This window comes from Cibotium barometz, chromosome 45 (genome assembly GCF_041138505.1).
Source record: "Cibotium barometz isolate CiBa-2024 chromosome 45, ASM4113850v1, whole genome shotgun sequence".
In the NCBI taxonomy this organism is placed as follows: Eukaryota; Viridiplantae; Streptophyta; class Polypodiopsida; order Cyatheales; family Cibotiaceae; genus Cibotium; species Cibotium barometz.
The window spans coordinates 39,350,686-39,372,653 of NC_141090.1; positions in this window are offsets into that span (position 1 = coordinate 39,350,686).

The window sequence follows — 21,968 nt, forward strand, 5'->3', positions numbered from 1 at the left end:
TTTACATCACATCACATTCTTTCACATACACATCCATATCCATTCTTTCACATACATCCACATCCATTCTTTCACATACTCATCCACATCCATTCTTTACATACACATCCACATCCATTCTTCACATACACATTCACATCCATCATTCACATACACATTCACATACATTCTTCACATACACATACACATTCACATCCCATATCATTCGTTTACACCCCGATTTCCATGACATCATATCTCATTCATTCACATCACATTACATATCTTCACATACACATTCACATCCATTCACATCCCATATCATTCATTTACATCTCGATTTTGATGACATCACATCTCATTCATTCACATCCCGTTTCACATCACATTACATTCACATCCATTCACATCCCATATCATTCATTTACATCCCGATTCCCATGACATCACATCTCATTCATTCACATCCCGTTTCACATCACATTACATTCACATCCATTCACATCCCATATCATTCATTTACATCCCGATTCCCATGACATCACATCTCATTCATTCACATCCCGTTTCACATCACATTACATATCATCCATTCATTCATTCACATCTATCCTCATTCACATGTCATCACATCTCATTCATTCACATGTCATCACATCTCATTCATTCACATCCCGATTCACATCACATTACATCTCATCCACTCATTCACATCTATTTGATTCACATTGTATCTCATCACATCTCATCACATCACATCTATTCACATCACATCTCATTTCTATGCAGTTTTCAGTTTGATTTTCTTTTGAATATAAGGAGTATTTCTTGAATCAGTATCCCCAAAACTTCTTGATCGAAATTCTGAATTTCATACCAGAATTCCTCCAATTCTATAACCTTAATCCACAGATCAATTTGAAGGGTCTCAAACTTAGTTTCAGATTTGGCAAGAGTTTTGAGTGTATTTTTCTAGACTGGTCACACCTTCTTTCCTTCTTAAAACTGACGAAAGAGTTTGGTCTTGGTCATAGTCTGATTCAAGGTTCGAGTCGGATAAGATTTTTCATGATCTATCTTTCTCGAAAAGGTTTGATAATTCAGTTACTATTTTACTGAATTTCTTTATGCATCTATTTATGCATAAAAATCAATATTTACAAGAATAACGCTTTTATAATAAAAAATTTTCTTTATGCATCTTTTTATGCATAAAAATCAAATTTAATGAGAATAACACTTTTGTAATAAAAAATTTCCTTTATGCATCTTTCTATGCATGAAAATCAAATTTAATAAGAATAACACTTTTGTAATAAAAAAAATCCTTTATGTATCTTTCTATGCATAAAAATCAAATTTAATGAGAATAACACTTTTGTAATAAAAAAATTCCTATATGCATCTTTCTATGCATAAAAATCAAATTTAATGAGAATAACACTTTTGTAATAAAAAATTCCTTTAAGCATCTTTCTATGCATAAAATCAAATTTAATGAAAATAACACTTTTGTAATAAAGAAATTCCTTTATGCATCTTTCTATGCATAAAAATCAAATTTAACGAGAATAACACTTTTGTAATAAAAAATTTCCTTTATGCATCTTTCTATGCATAAAAATCAAATTTAACGAGAATAACACTTTTGTAATAAAAAATTTCCTTTATGCATCTTTCTATGCATAAAATCAAATTTAATGAGAATAACACTTTTGTAATAACCAAACAGGGTAAAATAGGATCTTTCTTTTATTTCAGAGAGGGGAATAATTATAAGATCAGAAGGGGATAGTCTCTAGGTGATTAGGGATATCTAGGTGATTAGGACCATAGGCACACCTTTTGCCCTCGCCCATGCACAACACCTGAAATTCTCACTAGGCTCTGTCCTATGTGCGCACACCGCACAAAGATTCATCATCAACAGCCATCCAGGTACATCTCTGGATGGGGGACCATGGTGGACATATGGTATGACCCATCGCCTGGATCTTCTTAATCACCCTTGTTTTATCCCAATAATTGTGCTTTATGCCTAATCCTTCCGACCCATAACTTCTTCGGCTCAACAGCTATGGATCCTGGACACCATTAACTACCACTCCTATCAATAGAGGATCCCAAAACTCCAATGCTAGAATAAGACAACACACAAAAATAAAAAGAGAGAACACCACAACCCGATAACTCAACATCCACGGGAGCCAAGATATCCATTAATGGGAGCCAAGATATCCATTACGGTGTCTTGATAAAGATGTTAGAGCTTCATGAACATCACCGTTGACATACAACATCTCAGGTGCAAGAAGTCTCCATGCGAGTTTCCTCCTTGTCCCTCCGAAATTCTCCATGTGAGTTTCCTCCTTGTCCCTCCGAAATTCTCCCCTTGCCACTTGCTTCTAACACCATTACCTTACTAACTCCTCTTTAATCACACCACCTACCATTGGGATACTAGTCATTAAGTATTCCATGATGCTAGTCTACTCATTCAAGTACTTTGACTCCTCTAAACGAGGATATCCTGCCACAAATGCAATAAAAAAGAAAATTAAAAACATTAAAAACAAAATAAAAAGTACTACTAGGAACATACAAGAAAGCAAATTCATAAGCACGCATCTGACTCGTCGCTAGATACTTAATCGCCAGTACTCCACTAACTTCTTTCCATCTTACTAACTCCCCCACCCCCTCTTATTTCCAGAGAGACAGGTGAACCAACCAAGTGCGACGCTTCCCCGCATGCCTCGACAACCTCTTATTGATCACAAGGATGTGATTGACTTTAGGAAGGGGAGTATGTTAACCACATGTTTGTTAACACATTGCTACGACAACTATGTCTGCACACTTATGTAATCGACGCTAACACTATATTGTAAATACTATCATTTAATGAGGAAAATGACCTAAAGATGCTCCCAAGTATTGAGCTTTGAAGGACAAACAAGAGGGTCTTGCTCCGTTGGCCAAAGCATAGAGAAAAAAAGCCTTGTAACTATGTTTTGGGTGCCCCGGGTCACTTACTCCTGGGCGGTGGCTCAGGGGAAAAGGCTTGAAACTATAAAAGCCAATTTCTCTTGTTTGTGTGAGATCCCTGTTCCCCCCGCGCAACGGATTCGGGGTACTAGCAGCGGAAGTAGCACTTCTTGCGCGAGGCAGGGTCCCACACTCGGGGCCTCGTCCACGGATATCCGGACAAAAGACTAATCCGTCGGTTTTTCCAAAACCAGACCCGGAAAAAACTTCCCTTATCCGGAAAGCACGGGCGATTCCACCAGGATAATTTTTACTCTAACGTAGTCAAAACTCTTACTGATCAAACAGATCCGACTGCATCTATAAAGATACTTGGTCAGATCAAGGAAGAAACTTGCACTTGGATCATTGGGATCAACGCTTTTTTCCCCACCAAGGAGGCACAGCCGTTGATTCCTATCCATAGAACAATTACTATCCGGGATTTACTTTATCTATCGTAATAACAGAAGTTGAGTCTCGATTTACGGATCCATCAGTCCAGCCTAACCCCATCCGATCCCATGGGTTAGCCAACCGCCCAACCACTGTAGTGATGGGATCCAATTTGGAATTTGGTTAGGTTTTGTCCCGGGTACCAAGGAAAAGAGTTCCAAGGCCCCCTAGCCGGAATTTCATGCAAACATAAAACTAGCCACACCACTTACACACCCAATATGAAAATTGCCTTTTTCTTAGCATCAACTAACTTTAAAACAATCCTTTAATGAAACCATAGTACCACTGATCACAATCTCCCAAATTATCCAGTTGATTCATAATTTCCCATCATTCCTTCATCAGAGTATCTATGGCATCATTGGCAACTAGAACGCTCACCACCTGTCCACACAGGGGCCGTTTCAATAGTTCCTAGCCCATAATACTCAACAATATAATCACTTATCAAGATGGACTCTCGTTGAAGATCAGCAAGATCAACCAACAGATCCATATAAAAGAGCCATGGACTCATCCGTTGAGGACCAGCAAGGTCAGTCAACCAGATCCATGCCCGGTTCCAGAAAACAACTCTTACTCCTTGTTCCAATATCTTCCTCGACGCACGCGTGGGTATCCTGGGCGACCCAGAGCCCGAGCACCGTATGGTCAGCACCCTCTAGGATCCTTCGCAGGTGACCTAGCGCTTCACTCATAGGCCGCTTCCTTGGTCCCTCATCCACCGTACCGGAAGCTCACCATTTTAATCGAACCGAGGCTGGTCAAGACCTCGGCCGACCTTGCTACGCGAGACGTCCTCCATTGACTCTCCGTCAGCAGTTGCAACTTTATCAGTTAGGTCTCCACGACCTTAATCACAAGACGGTCAAAATGCTTTCCCAGCATTCTTGACATAAAACAGCCATTTACAAACAGCATTTACAAACAGTTTACAAATACAATTTCTATATTAACTCTCATTTTTCCACATTATCCCTCATGCAATCCACATTACTTATTCCACATTTCATTTATATGTGTACTCATCCAATCATATCATTTTCCATCTCTTCACTTCAGATTCCTTCACATCACATATCATATATTCACATCCATATCCACATCCATACATCCACATCCACATCCACATTCACATCCATACATCCACATCTACATGCTTATCTCCATTTTCACATCCTCATTTATACATCCACATCCCATATCCACATTCATACATACACATCCATATCCACATCCATATCCGCATTCATACATACACATCCATATCCACATCCACATGCATACATTCATTATCACGTCCTCATTCATACATCCACATCCACATACATACATACATACATCCACATCCACATCCACATTCTCATTCACATCTATACATCCATATCTACATGCACATTCACATCCATACATCCACATCTATATCCTCATTCACATCCATACATCCACATTCATGCATCCACATCTACATGCCTACATCCATACATACAAATCCACATTTACATCCATGCATCCACATCCACATCCTCATTCACATCCATACATCCACATTCATACATCCACATCCACACCCACATTCACATCCATACATCCACATCTACATGCTTATCTCCATTTTCACATCCTCATTTATACATCCACATCCCATATCCACATTCATACATACACATCCATATCCACATCCACATGCATACATACATCCACATCCACATTCCCATTCACATATATACATCCATATCTACATGCACATTCACATCCATACATCCACATCTATATCCTCATTCACATCCATACATCCACATTCATGCATCCACATCTACATGCTTATCTCCATTTTCACATCCTCATTTATACATCCACATCCCATATCCACATTCATACATACACATCCATATCCACATCCACATGCATACATACATCCACATCCACATTCCCATTCACATATATACATCCATATCTACATGCACATTCACATCCATACATCCACATCTATATCCTCATTCACATCCATACATCCACATTCATGCATCCACATCTACATGCTTATCTCCATTTTCACATCCTCATTTATACATCCACATCCCATATCCACATTCATACATACACATCCATATCCACATCCACATGCATACATACATATCTTATCACTTCCCATATCTTTTATGCATACCTCTATGCATGAAATTCAATTATGCTAAAAGTAACACTTTTATAATAAAATATTCAACTTTTATGCATACCTCTATGCATGAAATCCAATATGATAAAAGTAACACTTTTGATATAAAAAAAATTATCCTTTATGCATACTTCTATGTATGAAAATTAAAAATGATAAAAGTAACACTTTTGATATAAAAAATTTTCCTTTATGCATCCTTCTATGCATGAAAATTAAAAATGATAAAAATAACACTTTTAATATAAAAAATTATCCTTTATGCATACTTCTATGCATGAAAATTAAAAATGATAAAAGTATCACTTTTGATATAAAATTTTTCCTTTATGCATACTTCTATGCATGAAAAATTAAAAAAATGATAAAAGTAACACTTTTGATATAAAATTTTTTCCTTTATGCATACTTCTATGCATGAAAATTAAAAATGATAAAAGTAACACTTTTGATATAAAAAAATTATCCTTTATGCATGATATTAAAATTCAATTTCTCCATGATTATAATGAAATTCTTTCAATTAATCTAGGATGATAATTCCTAGAATATGGTAGGAAGTCCTCTTTTTATGCTTTGAATGAAATTATTTTATGCATAATTTTTATAAAAATTTTGCCATAGCTCCGCTGCTATGACTGATAAATCTCAATTTTTTCTAAGGGATAAAGCTTATCATTAAGGAAATAATTAAAATGATCTCTAATTGGATCATTAATCTATAGTGGATTGAATCATCAATATGCATAAACTAAAAGCATAGAAAAAAGCCATTAAATTGGCCTCAAGCATAGCTTAATCTTGGGTTAAGGAAAAGCTTTATGAAAAGCTTGATTTGGATTGAGAACGGGTCATGAGTATGACCATTTCTTGAGTGAGAGAGAGAGTTTACATAAAAATCATTAGAATTTAAACATAAATGAAAATTAACTTCAATAGCATTTATTAACTTATGTAACTCTTCACTACTATTCAAACTTCAATAGTATTTAAAAAAAACCATACCAATTAAACTTCTCAAGCTTGAGAGGGGTTGAGAAGAGAGAAACATTGAGAAATTATAGAAAGATCAATATTCACTAATTACCTTACAACTTGCTTGATTCTTTGTTCACGGTAGAGGCCCCCAACCAATCAATTGGTTAAGTATGTTGATGGAGCCACTAATGGGGATTGAAGAAAGAGGGAAGCTCCAAAAACTAGTGAATTATTAAATGAATTCACAGTTCTTGGCTTAGGTGGAGTAGAGTAACGATGCATAAACACTAACTATTTTTCAACAAGGGGGAGGCTTCTATTTATAGGAAAAATTGAGCTCCTAACCAAACAAACTGATTCTAGAATTTTCTAAATCAGTTTGGTCAATTTTTGACCATTTTTAGGTCAGTTAAGCTAACTTTTTGGAACTAGACTTGAATGAGGAGAGAGGAGAGATGAAATATCTCAATTTTTATGAGTTTAAAACTCATTCAAGCATGTGAAATATGCACCTCCTTTAAAGAACTCCCCTTCCTTACATATGTGTCATAATGGAATCATTTTAATATTGCTCATAGTTTTTTTTTTACTAATAAACCTTGTACATTTTCAACTCTTCATCTTATGTGAAATATGCACCTCCTTTAAAGAATTCCCCTTCCTTACATATGTGTCATAATGGAATCATTTTAAAATTGCTCATAGTTTTTTTACTAATAAACCTTGTACATTTTCAACTCTTCATCTTATGTGAAATATGCACCTCCTTTAAAGAATTCCCCTTCCTTACATATGTGTCATAATGGCATCATTTTAATATTGCTCATAGTTTTTTACTAATAAACCTTGTACATTTTCAACTCTTCATCTTATGTGAGCATTTACTCATTTTTGGATACCCAAAATATCTCATATTTTTAATATTGCTCATAGTTTTTTACTAATAAACCTTGTACATTTTCAACTCTTCACCTTATGTGAGCATTTACTCATTTTTGGGTATCTTCTTTTTTACAAATTTGGATTTATCTCTTTCCTACACATGGATTGATGCTATTGGCCCATAGGAACCTTAATTGGACCATAGTCTAAAGATTTCTGAAAATCTAGACCCTTAGACTAAGGTTCTTTATACCTATTTCCAATTAATTCCAATTGCACATTGGAAAATTCTTTTTGAATTTCTATTTCAGGGGAACTCATCTGAATTATAAGAGATATTTTTCTATCCAAAAATATTCAAAATCTGAATATTCTCTCTCTAGAATATTTTTCTCTCTCTAGGCTAAAACAGATAGAAACAAGGTCTTTATATTTCTGAAGAGGGTTGATTACAGGGGAAGATACTAGACATCAAAAAAGGGGTTGGGGGAGGAATCTTACATTCTACCCCACTTAAAAAACGCGAGATGTCCTCATCTCGCAACTTGTGATAATTTCGCAAGATTCACGAATATGAGACTTAGAGAAAAACTTTAATCAAGATTAACCACCAAGAAACGTCTTAAAGAGAGCAAGATTCAAAACAAGAACAAGATTTAAACTTTATTCATTCTCGGAACTTATACAGTAAAGATAGAAGAACTCTTTACACTTCCATAAGCCCGTCCATCATATGATCACAAAAGCAGTCCTCACAAGCTGCACAAGTATAAGGTAACTCATCTATGGGAATGATTCTGTGGGTTATTGCTGCGCCTATCTCAGTGGTATGAGGTGTTCTAACAAAAGGACCTCTAAGAGGCAAGCCAAAAACGGGGTAAAGGCATATCTTCTCATGAGGAAGAAAACACGCCAGTAAGAAGACCCGCTCAGAAAACCCAGGATGCCTTGATCTCATGACGCAGTAGTATCGGGGACCCAAACCCAAAGCTTCAATAACCATGGCCAAGCGGACATTGTTACGAAAGTGCTGCTGACCCTAGGGTGTTACCCTAGTTATGTCTTGATAGGTCCGCCATTTGGTCTGCGCTACAAAAGTTCCTAGGTGAGGAAAAAGTGAGCGCTCATACTGTTCTATAAAATCCTTCTTCACAGACTCACTTGCGTCTTGAAGGTGAGGAATCATTATGGATAAAACTAATTCCTGTTGCCAAGCCATGAAGGAAATTAAGAAAGAAGGAAGATCGATGGAAGTAAGATTACTGTGAGCGACAAGTAAAAGTTACGACTTATATAAAGGAAGGAGCTAGCGTAACTTAGAAGCCAACGGTAACTTGCCACTGAAGTTTTACCGTCTTTCCATGATTTGGGTTTGACACATTTTTCTATAGAAGGCATTAAGAATTTTGAGATGAAGAGATAAAAGAAGCTTGTAGGCTAAGTCACCTACTTTCATTGAATTCAGATATAAGGCTCACAATATCTGGGGGATAACTTCATATACTCCCCAAGAGATAAAGAACTTCTTTTGGGCCGTACTCGAATGAAGACCAAAACCTTGGTATCCAAAACATCGATTCTCACTTCTGAACTCATTGTTCTGAATCCTTAAAACAGGTGGGACTCTTGAGAAGTATTCTAGGAAAAGGGTCTTCCTTTGTTAAACAGAACTTTCTTTTATTTTAGAGAGGGAATAATTATAAGATCAGAAAGGGAGATTCTTACTCCTGTATACCTCGAAGGCTGGGGAGGAATCTTACATTCTACCCCACTTAAAAAGTGCGAGATGTCCTCATCTCGCAAGGTAGAGGACAACTCTTTTTCTTAACATCCAATTTTATTTTGGGGTTCCTTATATTCTGGTCAACCCAGCAGAACACTGGGATAAATATCCCTTATATAGAACTCATCATTAATATTCAGATCATATCATTCATATCTTTAACATGATAATGGTCCATTAGACCAAAAAATTTCCTTCTGAACATTCCTCCACGGGAATTTCAGTCAAGCAAGTTCTCAATTTGTCATCCCTTAACTTGATCTACTGATCAAGTGTTAACAGTAACAATTTGACAGCACAACCCACTAATCTCATAGTGATTTGCTGAATTCATTATCATCATTCCAGTTATGAATATCATCACTGGGACTCGTCCCATTCATCCTCATTGTGGTTTTGTTCAGATTTTTATATTTCAACTAATTTCAGAAATCATCATTTTTCAATCAGAATTTTCAATCAGAATCCAATTCAATTCATCAATTCTCAAACAGAATTAAAAATCATATCAACCACATTCGAATTCATCATCTGGATAGCATTAACGCTTATAATTTCAAGTCTTAGATTTACTCGTATATACTGTCAGTAAAGAGCTGCAGTATACTCTCGGTATATACGGGTAGTCGTGGCTCTTGGAATTATAAGGTAAATACCATCATGTCTAGGCCTCAAGCAAGTCAGGGATTCTATATAATTGCGGTACTTCCATCTGAAGACCCAATTATCAAATTACGAATTTCAGTTTGAATATCAAATTGTATGAATTATATCACACAATTACAACCTTTTTGTGCTTCTTGATAAAATTTTTGACATATTTGTCTTCTCAGTTGATCTTTATTAACCAAATGCTCTGATACCAACTGTGAGATCCCTGTTCCCCCCGCGCAACGGATTCGGGGTACTAGCAGCGGAAGTAGCACTTCTTGCGCGAGGCAGGGTCCCACACTCGGGGCCTCGTCCACGGATATCCGGACAAAAGACTAATCCGTCGGTTTTTCCAAAACCAGACCCGGAAAAAACTTCCCTTATCCGGAAAGCACGGGCGATTCCACCAGGATAATTTTTACTCTAACGTAGTCAAAACTCTTACTGATCAAACAGATCCGACTGCATCTATAAAGATACTTGGTCAGATCAAGGAAGAAACTTGCACTTGGATCATTGGGATCAACGCTTTTTTCCCCACCAAGGAGGCACAGCCGTTGATTCCTATCCATAGAACAATTACTATCCGGGATTTACTTTATCTATCGTAATAACAGAAGTTGAGTCTCGATTTACGGATCCATCAGTCCAGCCTAACCCCATCCGATCCCATGGGTTAGCCAACCGCCCAACCACTGTAGTGATGGGATCCAATTTGGAATTTGGTTAGGTTTTGTCCCGGGTACCAAGGAAAAGAGTTCCAAGGCCCCCTAGCCGGAATTTCATGCAAACATAAAACTAGCCACACCACTTACACACCCAATATGAAAATTGCCTTTTTCTTAGCATCAACTAACTTTAAAACAATCCTTTAATGAAACCATAGTACCACTGATCACAATCTCCCAAATTATCCAGTTGATTCATAATTTCCCATCATTCCTTCATCAGAGTATCTATGGCATCATTGGCAACTAGAACGCTCACCACCTGTCCACACAGGGGCCGTTTCAATAGTTCCTAGCCCATAATACTCAACAATATAATCACTTATCAAGATGGACTCTCGTTGAAGATCAGCAAGATCAACCAACAGATCCATATAAAAGAGCCATGGACTCATCCGTTGAGGACCAGCAAGGTCAGTCAACCAGATCCATGCCCGGTTCCAGAAAACAACTCTTACTCCTTGTTCCAATATCTTCCTCGACGCACGCGTGGGTATCCTGGGCGACCCAGAGCCCGAGCACCGTATGGTCAGCACCCTCTAGGATCCTTCGCAGGTGACCTAGCGCTTCACTCATAGGCCGCTTCCTTGGTCCCTCATCCACCGTACCGGAAGCTCACCATTTTAATCGAACCGAGGCTGGTCAAGACCTCGGCCGACCTTGCTACGCGAGACGTCCTCCATTGACTCTCCGTCAGCAGTTGCAACTTTATCAGTTAGGTCTCCACGACCTTAATCACAAGACGGTCAAAATGCTTTCCCAGCATTCTTGACATAAAACAGCCATTTACAAACAGCATTTACAAACAGTTTACAAATACAATTTCTATATTAACTCTCATTTTTCCACATTATCCCTCATGCAATCCACATTACTTATTCCACATTTCATTTATATGTGTACTCATCCAATCATATCATTTTCCATCTCTTCACTTCAGATTCCTTCACATCACATATCATATATTCACATCCATATCCACATCCATACATCCACATCCACATCCACATTCACATCCATACATCCACATCTACATGCTTATCTCCATTTTCACATCCTCATTTATACATCCACATCCCATATCCACATTCATACATACACATCCATATCCACATCCATATCCGCATTCATACATACACATCCATATCCACATCCACATGCATACATTCATTATCACGTCCTCATTCATACATCCACATCCACATACATACATACATACATCCACATCCACATCCACATTCTCATTCACATCTATACATCCATATCTACATGCACATTCACATCCATACATCCACATCTATATCCTCATTCACATCCATACATCCACATTCATGCATCCACATCTACATGCCTACATCCATACATACAAATCCACATTTACATCCATGCATCCACATCCACATCCTCATTCACATCCATACATCCACATTCATACATCCACATCCACACCCACATTCACATCCATACATCCACATCTACATGCTTATCTCCATTTTCACATCCTCATTTATACATCCACATCCCATATCCACATTCATACATACACATCCATATCCACATCCACATGCATACATACATCCACATCCACATTCCCATTCACATATATACATCCATATCTACATGCACATTCACATCCATACATCCACATCTATATCCTCATTCACATCCATACATCCACATTCATGCATCCACATCTACATGCTTATCTCCATTTTCACATCCTCATTTATACATCCACATCCCATATCCACATTCATACATACACATCCATATCCACATCCACATGCATACATACATCCACATCCACATTCCCATTCACATATATACATCCATATCTACATGCACATTCACATCCATACATCCACATCTATATCCTCATTCACATCCATACATCCACATTCATGCATCCACATCTACATGCTTATCTCCATTTTCACATCCTCATTTATACATCCACATCCCATATCCACATTCATACATACACATCCATATCCACATCCACATGCATACATACATATCTTATCACTTCCCATATCTTTTATGCATACCTCTATGCATGAAATTCAATTATGCTAAAAGTAACACTTTTATAATAAAATATTCAACTTTTATGCATACCTCTATGCATGAAATCCAATATGATAAAAGTAACACTTTTGATATAAAAAAAATTATCCTTTATGCATACTTCTATGTATGAAAATTAAAAATGATAAAAGTAACACTTTTGATATAAAAAATTTTCCTTTATGCATCCTTCTATGCATGAAAATTAAAAATGATAAAAATAACACTTTTAATATAAAAAATTATCCTTTATGCATACTTCTATGCATGAAAATTAAAAATGATAAAAGTATCACTTTTGATATAAAATTTTTCCTTTATGCATACTTCTATGCATGAAAAATTAAAAAAATGATAAAAGTAACACTTTTGATATAAAATTTTTTCCTTTATGCATACTTCTATGCATGAAAATTAAAAATGATAAAAGTAACACTTTTGATATAAAAAAATTATCCTTTATGCATGATATTAAAATTCAATTTCTCCATGATTATAATGAAATTCTTTCAATTAATCTAGGATGATAATTCCTAGAATATGGTAGGAAGTCCTCTTTTTATGCTTTGAATGAAATTATTTTATGCATAATTTTTATAAAAATTTTGCCATAGCTCCGCTGCTATGACTGATAAATCTCAATTTTTTCTAAGGGATAAAGCTTATCATTAAGGAAATAATTAAAATGATCTCTAATTGGATCATTAATCTATAGTGGATTGAATCATCAATATGCATAAACTAAAAGCATAGAAAAAAGCCATTAAATTGGCCTCAAGCATAGCTTAATCTTGGGTTAAGGAAAAGCTTTATGAAAAGCTTGATTTGGATTGAGAACGGGTCATGAGTATGACCATTTCTTGAGTGAGAGAGAGAGTTTACATAAAAATCATTAGAATTTAAACATAAATGAAAATTAACTTCAATAGCATTTATTAACTTATGTAACTCTTCACTACTATTCAAACTTCAATAGTATTTAAAAAAAACCATACCAATTAAACTTCTCAAGCTTGAGAGGGGTTGAGAAGAGAGAAACATTGAGAAATTATAGAAAGATCAATATTCACTAATTACCTTACAACTTGCTTGATTCTTTGTTCACGGTAGAGGCCCCCAACCAATCAATTGGTTAATTATGTTGATGGAGCCACTAATGGGGATTGAAGAAAGAGGGAAGCTCCAAAAACTAGTGAATTATTAAATGAATTCACAGTTCTTGGCTTAGGTGGAGTAGAGTAACGATGCATAAACACTAACTATTTTTCAACAAGGGGGAGGCTTCTATTTATAGGAAAAATTGAGCTCCTAACCAAACAAACTGATTCTAGAATTTTCTAAATCAGTTTGGTCAATTTTTGACCATTTTTAGGTCAGTTAAGCTAACTTTTTGGAACTAGACTTGAATGAGGAGAGAGGAGAGATGAAATATCTCAATTTTTATGAGTTTAAAACTCATTCAAGCATGTGAAATATGCACCTCCTTTAAAGAACTCCCCTTCCTTACATATGTGTCATAATGGAATCATTTTAATATTGCTCATAGTTTTTTTTTTACTAATAAACCTTGTACATTTTCAACTCTTCATCTTATGTGAAATATGCACCTCCTTTAAAGAATTCCCCTTCCTTACATATGTGTCATAATGGAATCATTTTAAAATTGCTCATAGTTTTTTTACTAATAAACCTTGTACATTTTCAACTCTTCATCTTATGTGAAATATGCACCTCCTTTAAAGAATTCCCCTTCCTTACATATGTGTCATAATGGCATCATTTTAATATTGCTCATAGTTTTTTACTAATAAACCTTGTACATTTTCAACTCTTCATCTTATGTGAGCATTTACTCATTTTTGGATACCCAAAATATCTCATATTTTTAATATTGCTCATAGTTTTTTACTAATAAACCTTGTACATTTTCAACTCTTCACCTTATGTGAGCATTTACTCATTTTTGGGTATCTTCTTTTTTACAAATTTGGATTTATCTCTTTCCTACACATGGATTGATGCTATTGGCCCATAGGAACCTTAATTGGACCATAGTCTAAAGATTTCTGAAAATCTAGACCCTTAGACTAAGGTTCTTTATACCTATTTCCAATTAATTCCAATTGCACATTGGAAAATTCTTTTTGAATTTCTATTTCAGGGGAACTCATCTGAATTATAAGAGATATTTTTCTATCCAAAAATATTCAAAATCTGAATATTCTCTCTCTAGAATATTTTTCTCTCTCTAGGCTAAAACAGATAGAAACAAGGTCTTTATATTTCTGAAGAGGGTTGATTACAGGGGAAGATACTAGACATCAAAAAAGGGGTTGGGGGAGGAATCTTACAGTTTGTAACTCAATATCCCATTTGTGCAATAGAAGTGGAGTGTTCTCTCTCTCCCTCTCTCTTGCAACTTTAATCTAGCATGTGTGGTGTGCTTAGGGTTAGGGTTTAGGAGTGATTAGTGCTAATCACTTGTTCTCCCATGCTTCCCTCTTTCTTCTTCTCTCCCTCTTGTTCTAATCACTTGTTCTCTCATGCTTCCCTCTTTCTTCTTCTTTCTCTCTTTCTTGATTAAGCTACCAATGGCAATCGTATCATGTGAGAGAACAAGTGATTAGTACTAATCACTTGTTCTCTCATGCTTCCCTCTTTCTTCTTCTCTCTCTCTTGCTTGAGTGATTAGGGTACTAATGGGATCGTCTCCCCACGGAGATACCACAAAATCTTTGCAAGAGGTTGCATCACCTGTTGGATTAGAGCAACCACCTCGAGGTGACAACGAGTGCGGGAGGATGGTGGTGAGTGACGAGTGGCTATGGTGGAGCTCTTTAGCAGTGCTCGGTAGGTAACTTTTCACGACACGTTAGGGTACGGTTTCCTTAACATCTGATTTCTTTGTCGGCCACCACCACTTTGGCCTCGACCATGACCTTTACCTCTCCCTCTACCTCTACCTCTACCTCTACCTGAACTAGAGTAGAAGTCCTATTTTGATGTGTTCTTTCTTTGTGAAGAAGAGTCCTCACCTAGAGAATTTTCTTTTATGATCAGCATAGACACCAAGTCCGAAAAGTTAGGAATGTTCTCTCTAATTGCAATGGAGGTCTTGAATCGCTTGTACTCTTTGCTAAGCCCATTCAAATAGACACTCACAAAATCATCATCTTCCACCGATACATTGATAGACCCAAGGGATATTTAAAGCATATTCATTGATAGACATGCTTTTCTTTTCCACAATATGCAGCTCTTATTATAGCTACAGTTTCCTTGCCTTTGTGTTGTTCTCTAGAACATCTGCACTAGATTTTGCCACACAATTGTTGGAGTGTTGGCATCTTGTATGTGTCCTATCATCATGTCTATGACACTGATTGTTGAAAGCTAATACACGACTTTCCCTGCACCTTGATTACAGTCCTTGAATGCCATTTATCTGCTGGAGTGGCATTCTCTTAAGATAACTATGGAGGCTCCTCATTGTCTCCTTCAACATAGTCCTAAAATCCTTTACCCATTAGAAAATTGGTCATTATGAGCTTCCAGGTATGAAAGATGTTCTTGTCCAGCTTCTCACTGACAATCTGATTGAGTCCGTTGTTAGACATGTTTACTTGTAACATTCAGAAGCCTACAAATGAACAATTTTTGTATGCAACCTATAATATAGTAGTATCTTCTGTGACTACTGTAGTAGTACTTCAGCACAACCTGTATGTCATCAGATCTAACCAGAGCACATGACAATACATGTGTGTCTGTACTCCCGAAATGCATTGCTACACTGCAATAACCAGATTTCGACTAGAGACAGTTCTCTACCAGAACTTCTTGAAATTGCTGAAAATTGCACATTGACCAAAAGGAGGCCGAAACGCACCCAAAACACGTACTACACAGGCACCTCTAAGCTTGTGAAGACAACTCCTCAATTGGAGATGTGTAGCTCTTGGAGCTACCAAGGGAGTGTTGTACCTAAACAAGAAGGGAAAGAGATGATGATTCTCTTACCCATGTACCGCTTCCTTCCTTGCTTGTTCATTCCTCTTGCTTGCCTCCTTAGCTTTCACACAAACCGGAGCTCTGATACCATAAAGAGAATATGGGGGAGAGGGAGAGCTTGAGTTCCTTGAAAGCAAGCACACACACACAAGAGAGAGCAAGACACAAGAGAGCGATGGATGGCTGAATTTTCTTCTATCTTCTTCTCTTCTCTACAACCATATAACTAAAATATAAGAGTACATACATAAAGGGAAATTACTCTCCTCTATAACAACATACAGTGGTCAGTCTATATTGTGAAATTGACTATATGAGCTGGTGCTATAACTATGCCATAACTTTAGTACTCAAAACTGGTTGTCACATAGCCTGTCATCCACACGTGGCATATCAACCATAATCTCACCAACCATGCTATTGGCATAAGTGGGAAAGCTATCACCCGCATAGCACTAGCTGAGTTTGATATCTCAATATAGCTGTCCAAAGGAAAAATGCTATCCTAAGCAAGAACATCAGGAACTTCTGACCAAGGAGATCATAAAAGAAAAGTTTACAAGGGGAGATGGCTATGTATAGAAAAATAATAGATGTAGTTACATGTGTGGATGGTACATGGATGTACCATCTTCCCAAGGGGATAGCTGTCCATGATGCACTTGTTTTTTGAAACCCTTTTCTTTTAGATGGTGCTAGGAGCTAGTACCAACATGTATATATGCTACTCCATGATGTAAGGCTATACACACTTTATGCTTACTGAGGACGTGGATGTAGTTTGAAATCGACCCAATCAACTTAAATAACTGAGAGAATAATGTGTAAGGCCATTCTCCTACCAAAAAAGAAAAGCAGTTGCATTGATGCATGTGGAAGACCTAGAAGAATGAAGACCGTGAAAAAAGAAAGAGAAGGCGGGAGCTCCAAGAGATCGAATGGAAAGTTTTTTCTTTAGGAAGAAAGGTAGGGAAAAGTCTGAGGGGCTTTTGTTTTTTGTATGAAGGGTCTTTTGGACTGAGGGTCGTGAAGGGGAGATAGATTGAAGAAGGGGTGGAAGAGGGAATGTAAATAGGTATACGTAGCAGTGGCGTAGATAGATAGAGCAAGAAGGGTGAAGAAGATGAAGAGCTTGTGTTCACAGAAGATGACTGAGAGAGCGAGTAAAAGGGAAAGGAATTTGTAGAAGTTGGCCTGTAGGAATCTAGCAGAGAAATTTGATGCTGTGGAGATGAAGATGAGGATTCGAAGAGTTACCGTAGAGAGCTGCTTGCATGGTATCCCCCTCAATTTTTTTAATGTTTATTTTCTCTCTTGTTTTGCCCAGGGTCTCAGGGTTGTTGAGGCTAGGCTTTTATACAAGTTTTAAGAGAACAGAGTGCTTGACTATGAGCATGTTGTGAGTGGATGATAGAGGTTGTGATATGGTGTTTAGTTGTGATGAATATGTTGATTTGATTGAAATTGTTGAGGAAAATCAATTGTGAGTGAAGATCTAAACTCTACTCAATCAAAGCTAAATCAGTTGGTGTAAGAAAGTAGATATAATCTTTTTAAGTTGAGATGAAACTAGTTAGAGAGTCAAGTCTGCCAGTTAATGGTTTGTCAGAATTAGACAGATAGTTTTGGTGAGTTGGAGAACATCAGACAGAGTTAGCTGGATGTTAGTTGATATCAGACTAGGGACTATAAGGTTGAATCATTATGAAGTTTAAGGTGTTTGAGTGTCATGCTGCACAACTTTTTCCTTTGAATCCAATGGCATCCAAGCTTCTCTACTCCTTTTCCATCGTCTATACACTAAGCTGATGTACAAGGTTTGTCAAGAGATGTTGTATGCCATCACCACATAATTAATGCAAGCATTAGACTTTATAAAATCACCCTTATGGATGACTTCAGTCACTTTCCATTTTGCTCCAACTGCATTATCCAATCAGACTAAGATATATGTGTAGATAGCCACATTGCTTTTGTCCTCTTCATGTTTGCTTCTCGAAAACATGCAAACAAATACATGGAGAGGTATAAATGATAGCTTAATCCTCTCAGAAATCCTTCCTGCTTTCATAGACTTCTGAATATCTAAGATGTTAAAAAACCAAGCTTGATTAACTTCAAGGTGGATCAAAGCATATGAGGGACATTATTAAGCATATTGATTAAGATAATACAAAGAAAGTGATTAAGCTAATAGCAAGATAATGATAAGTGATTAATCAAAAACCCACATAATCTCATTTCATTAGTGTTGATCCAAGTACATCCTTTTATAGCTCTCATGGAGCTCCCAATCCATGCTTTGTGTGTACCCTAGTGCCAACCATGTGTCCATAAATGCTCACACTATATATGCCTCCTTGCACTTTCTATGTGCTATCTTTTTTACCTTTGACTTCACCTTTTAGAAATGACTAAATAAATCAACCTTTGACAATGTATCCTTAGTCTATTCCTCTTTCTAATGTGCATGCTCCTCCCCTTGCTCTATTCATGTTGTACCCTCACACATTGTTTTTCTCAAAATAAGACAATCTTGGATTTAAATGCTAATAGAGTACCTTTGTCTAGAAATCTTTTTAAAATTTGTGAATTCCTACGTACCTACACGTGATCTAATGCCCAATCATGCACCAATTTGGATTCAATCTAAAGAATTTAGGCTTGATATAGGCAAACTCTCTAGTCTTCCCATAAGCTTCTTGTCTTATAGGGATCATAGACTTATCATTGTAGTAAAATATAAGTTTGTTAATAAAAAAAGAAGATGGTTGATCAAAAAATATTACTTTCCCAAGATCAGCATGGAAACTCTTAGAGCAAAGATTTGTTTGGCCCAGTGTATCCCCTAGGTGTGTGTTGGCTCTTTTCTAGAAGAAGGATGGAACTCTTAGAATTATGCATTGATTATCATGGGTTGAATTATCTTCTTATTAAGAATAAGTATCTTATTCCCATGATATATGAGCTATTAGACCATTTGCATGGACCCTAGATGTTCACGAAGATTAACTTGAAGTCAGGATACTATCAGATCAAGATTAATGAGTACGATGCTCAATGTAAAAGTCCGAGACTCAAGTGCTAGACTTGTGTCAATGTAAAAGTCTAGGACTCAAGTCCTAGACTTGAAATATAATTTCATTTTGGAATTTTTTAATACAAGCCTTAATTGAAAATTTATTTTACTAGACTTTTCTAGAATTGGCAAGATGACATTGGGAGGACATTTCACAAATAAATATGGTCACTTGTGTACAAGGTATGCATGACACATGGATCCAAATAATAAAGGATTATTTTAAGGAATATTGTTTAATATGTATGGGGAATAAAATTTAGAAGAAAATCCAAATAAACCAAAGCCCAAAGGTTTAAATAATGTCATGGACACCATGTCTAGATGCCTCTAAGGTTTAGGTGCTGATGTTATCCATTCTATTCAAAGGGATTTACTGGACAAAATATTGATTTTGTGGCTAAGAAAAAATATATAAAGATGTAGGGTATGGTTGAGAGAGTATTTTAGATTAAGCAAGATAAGAAATTGTATGAAGAGATATCATGGAGATTTTCAAGGAGAAAGAAAATGATGAAATGAAAAAATATTACCAAAATTGGGTGGACTATTATGATATTAGTAGGACATGTACAATTAGATAGCTATGAGATGTGGATCTTAGATAAACAAAATGCACACACGCAATATACAGAGGGAACCAATGCTAGATGTAAGTTTAGGTTACCACCACCAATAGATAGATTACCAAAATCTTGGGTGGTAGGCATGCCACCATCGAGTATCCATGGACTATGTACAATGTGGGGCACAATTTAGAGGGGATAATTTTTCTCAATGACAAGCTTTCAAACATGATTACAATTGGAGGAGTTTTTGGGATGCTATGAATAGTGTCATATCATCATCCTCCACATGCAATCATCAAAGGCTTGAGAAACTAATTCAAGCTTTGTTAAGTATTATAATTGAACCCTCACAATTCTACTTGCTAGCTTTTGTGAGTACAAAGCATCCACATCTTTTGGTGACCTAACAAATGAATTGCAAAGCATTGGTGGTAAAGTTGAAATTTAGATTGGGTGCATTACCTTCAAAGATAAGAAGAAACATTTGTGGCCCAACATAATCCAAGATTTTATTGTGTAACCTTGTTATGCAAAGGCAATTCTCTTAATTATAGCGAGAAATAAATGTGCATTCCAAATAAACCATCAAATGTCTGTAGATTTTGAGTCTATTGACTAGGAATATGGTAGTACACATACCAAAAAAGAGTCATTCATTCAAAATTGGATTGAAGTCCATTTTCAAGATCATGAATATGTGTGCAAATGGAGAAGCAGACATTCAAGCGGTTGGTCTCAAGCTAAGAGTCATTGGACTGGTGTCATCATTTAAGGACAAGAAAGAGATGGTAGAGAAGTGCTTGAAATTTATCGCAAAAAATGAAGACATTCATGAGTGGGAAAATTTACCCATTCCAAACTAAGAACAACCACTACAAGACATCCAAGAAATCGATCCTTTACAAGTACGGGAGAATGTACCATTTGAATAAGTATCTAGAGATATTTACAAGTACGGGAGGATGTACCATTTGAATAAGTATCTAGAGATACATTGGATAATTTTCTAGGCATTACCTTGCAAAATTTATAAGGACCAAGAACTGGGGTTGATGATACAAGTCATGCATGAAAATCCTTAGATATTTTATAATCATTTTCCAATAGATTAGACTTGTAATAGACTAATAGTTGGACTTGTTTATTTTATTTCTCATTGCTCATTAAGTGTCATTTTAAGGTGGTTTGAGTGATATCTATGTTCTTAGACTTATCCTAAGTTGCATGTTTGATCATTACAAGTAATATCTATTAGATGTCATGCTGAGATGGTTTTTGATCGATTTTTATAGAAAGTATTGAGTACCATGCAAGGTATTTTAGGACTCATCATAGACTAGTATATTTTACCATGTAAGAGTGCATAATATAGCACTTGAGTCTAGGATTGGACTTGAGTAGGACTTGAGTCTAGGATTGGACTTGAGTAGGACTTGAGTCTAGGATATGACTCAAATCATAGATATTGTCCTTAGTCTAGGACACCTAAGTCCAACACCACAGTGCAAGGCAAAATCATAGACTTTGCCCTTATTCTAGGAGTATGTTAAATACTAGGACCCAAAGTCCTAGACTA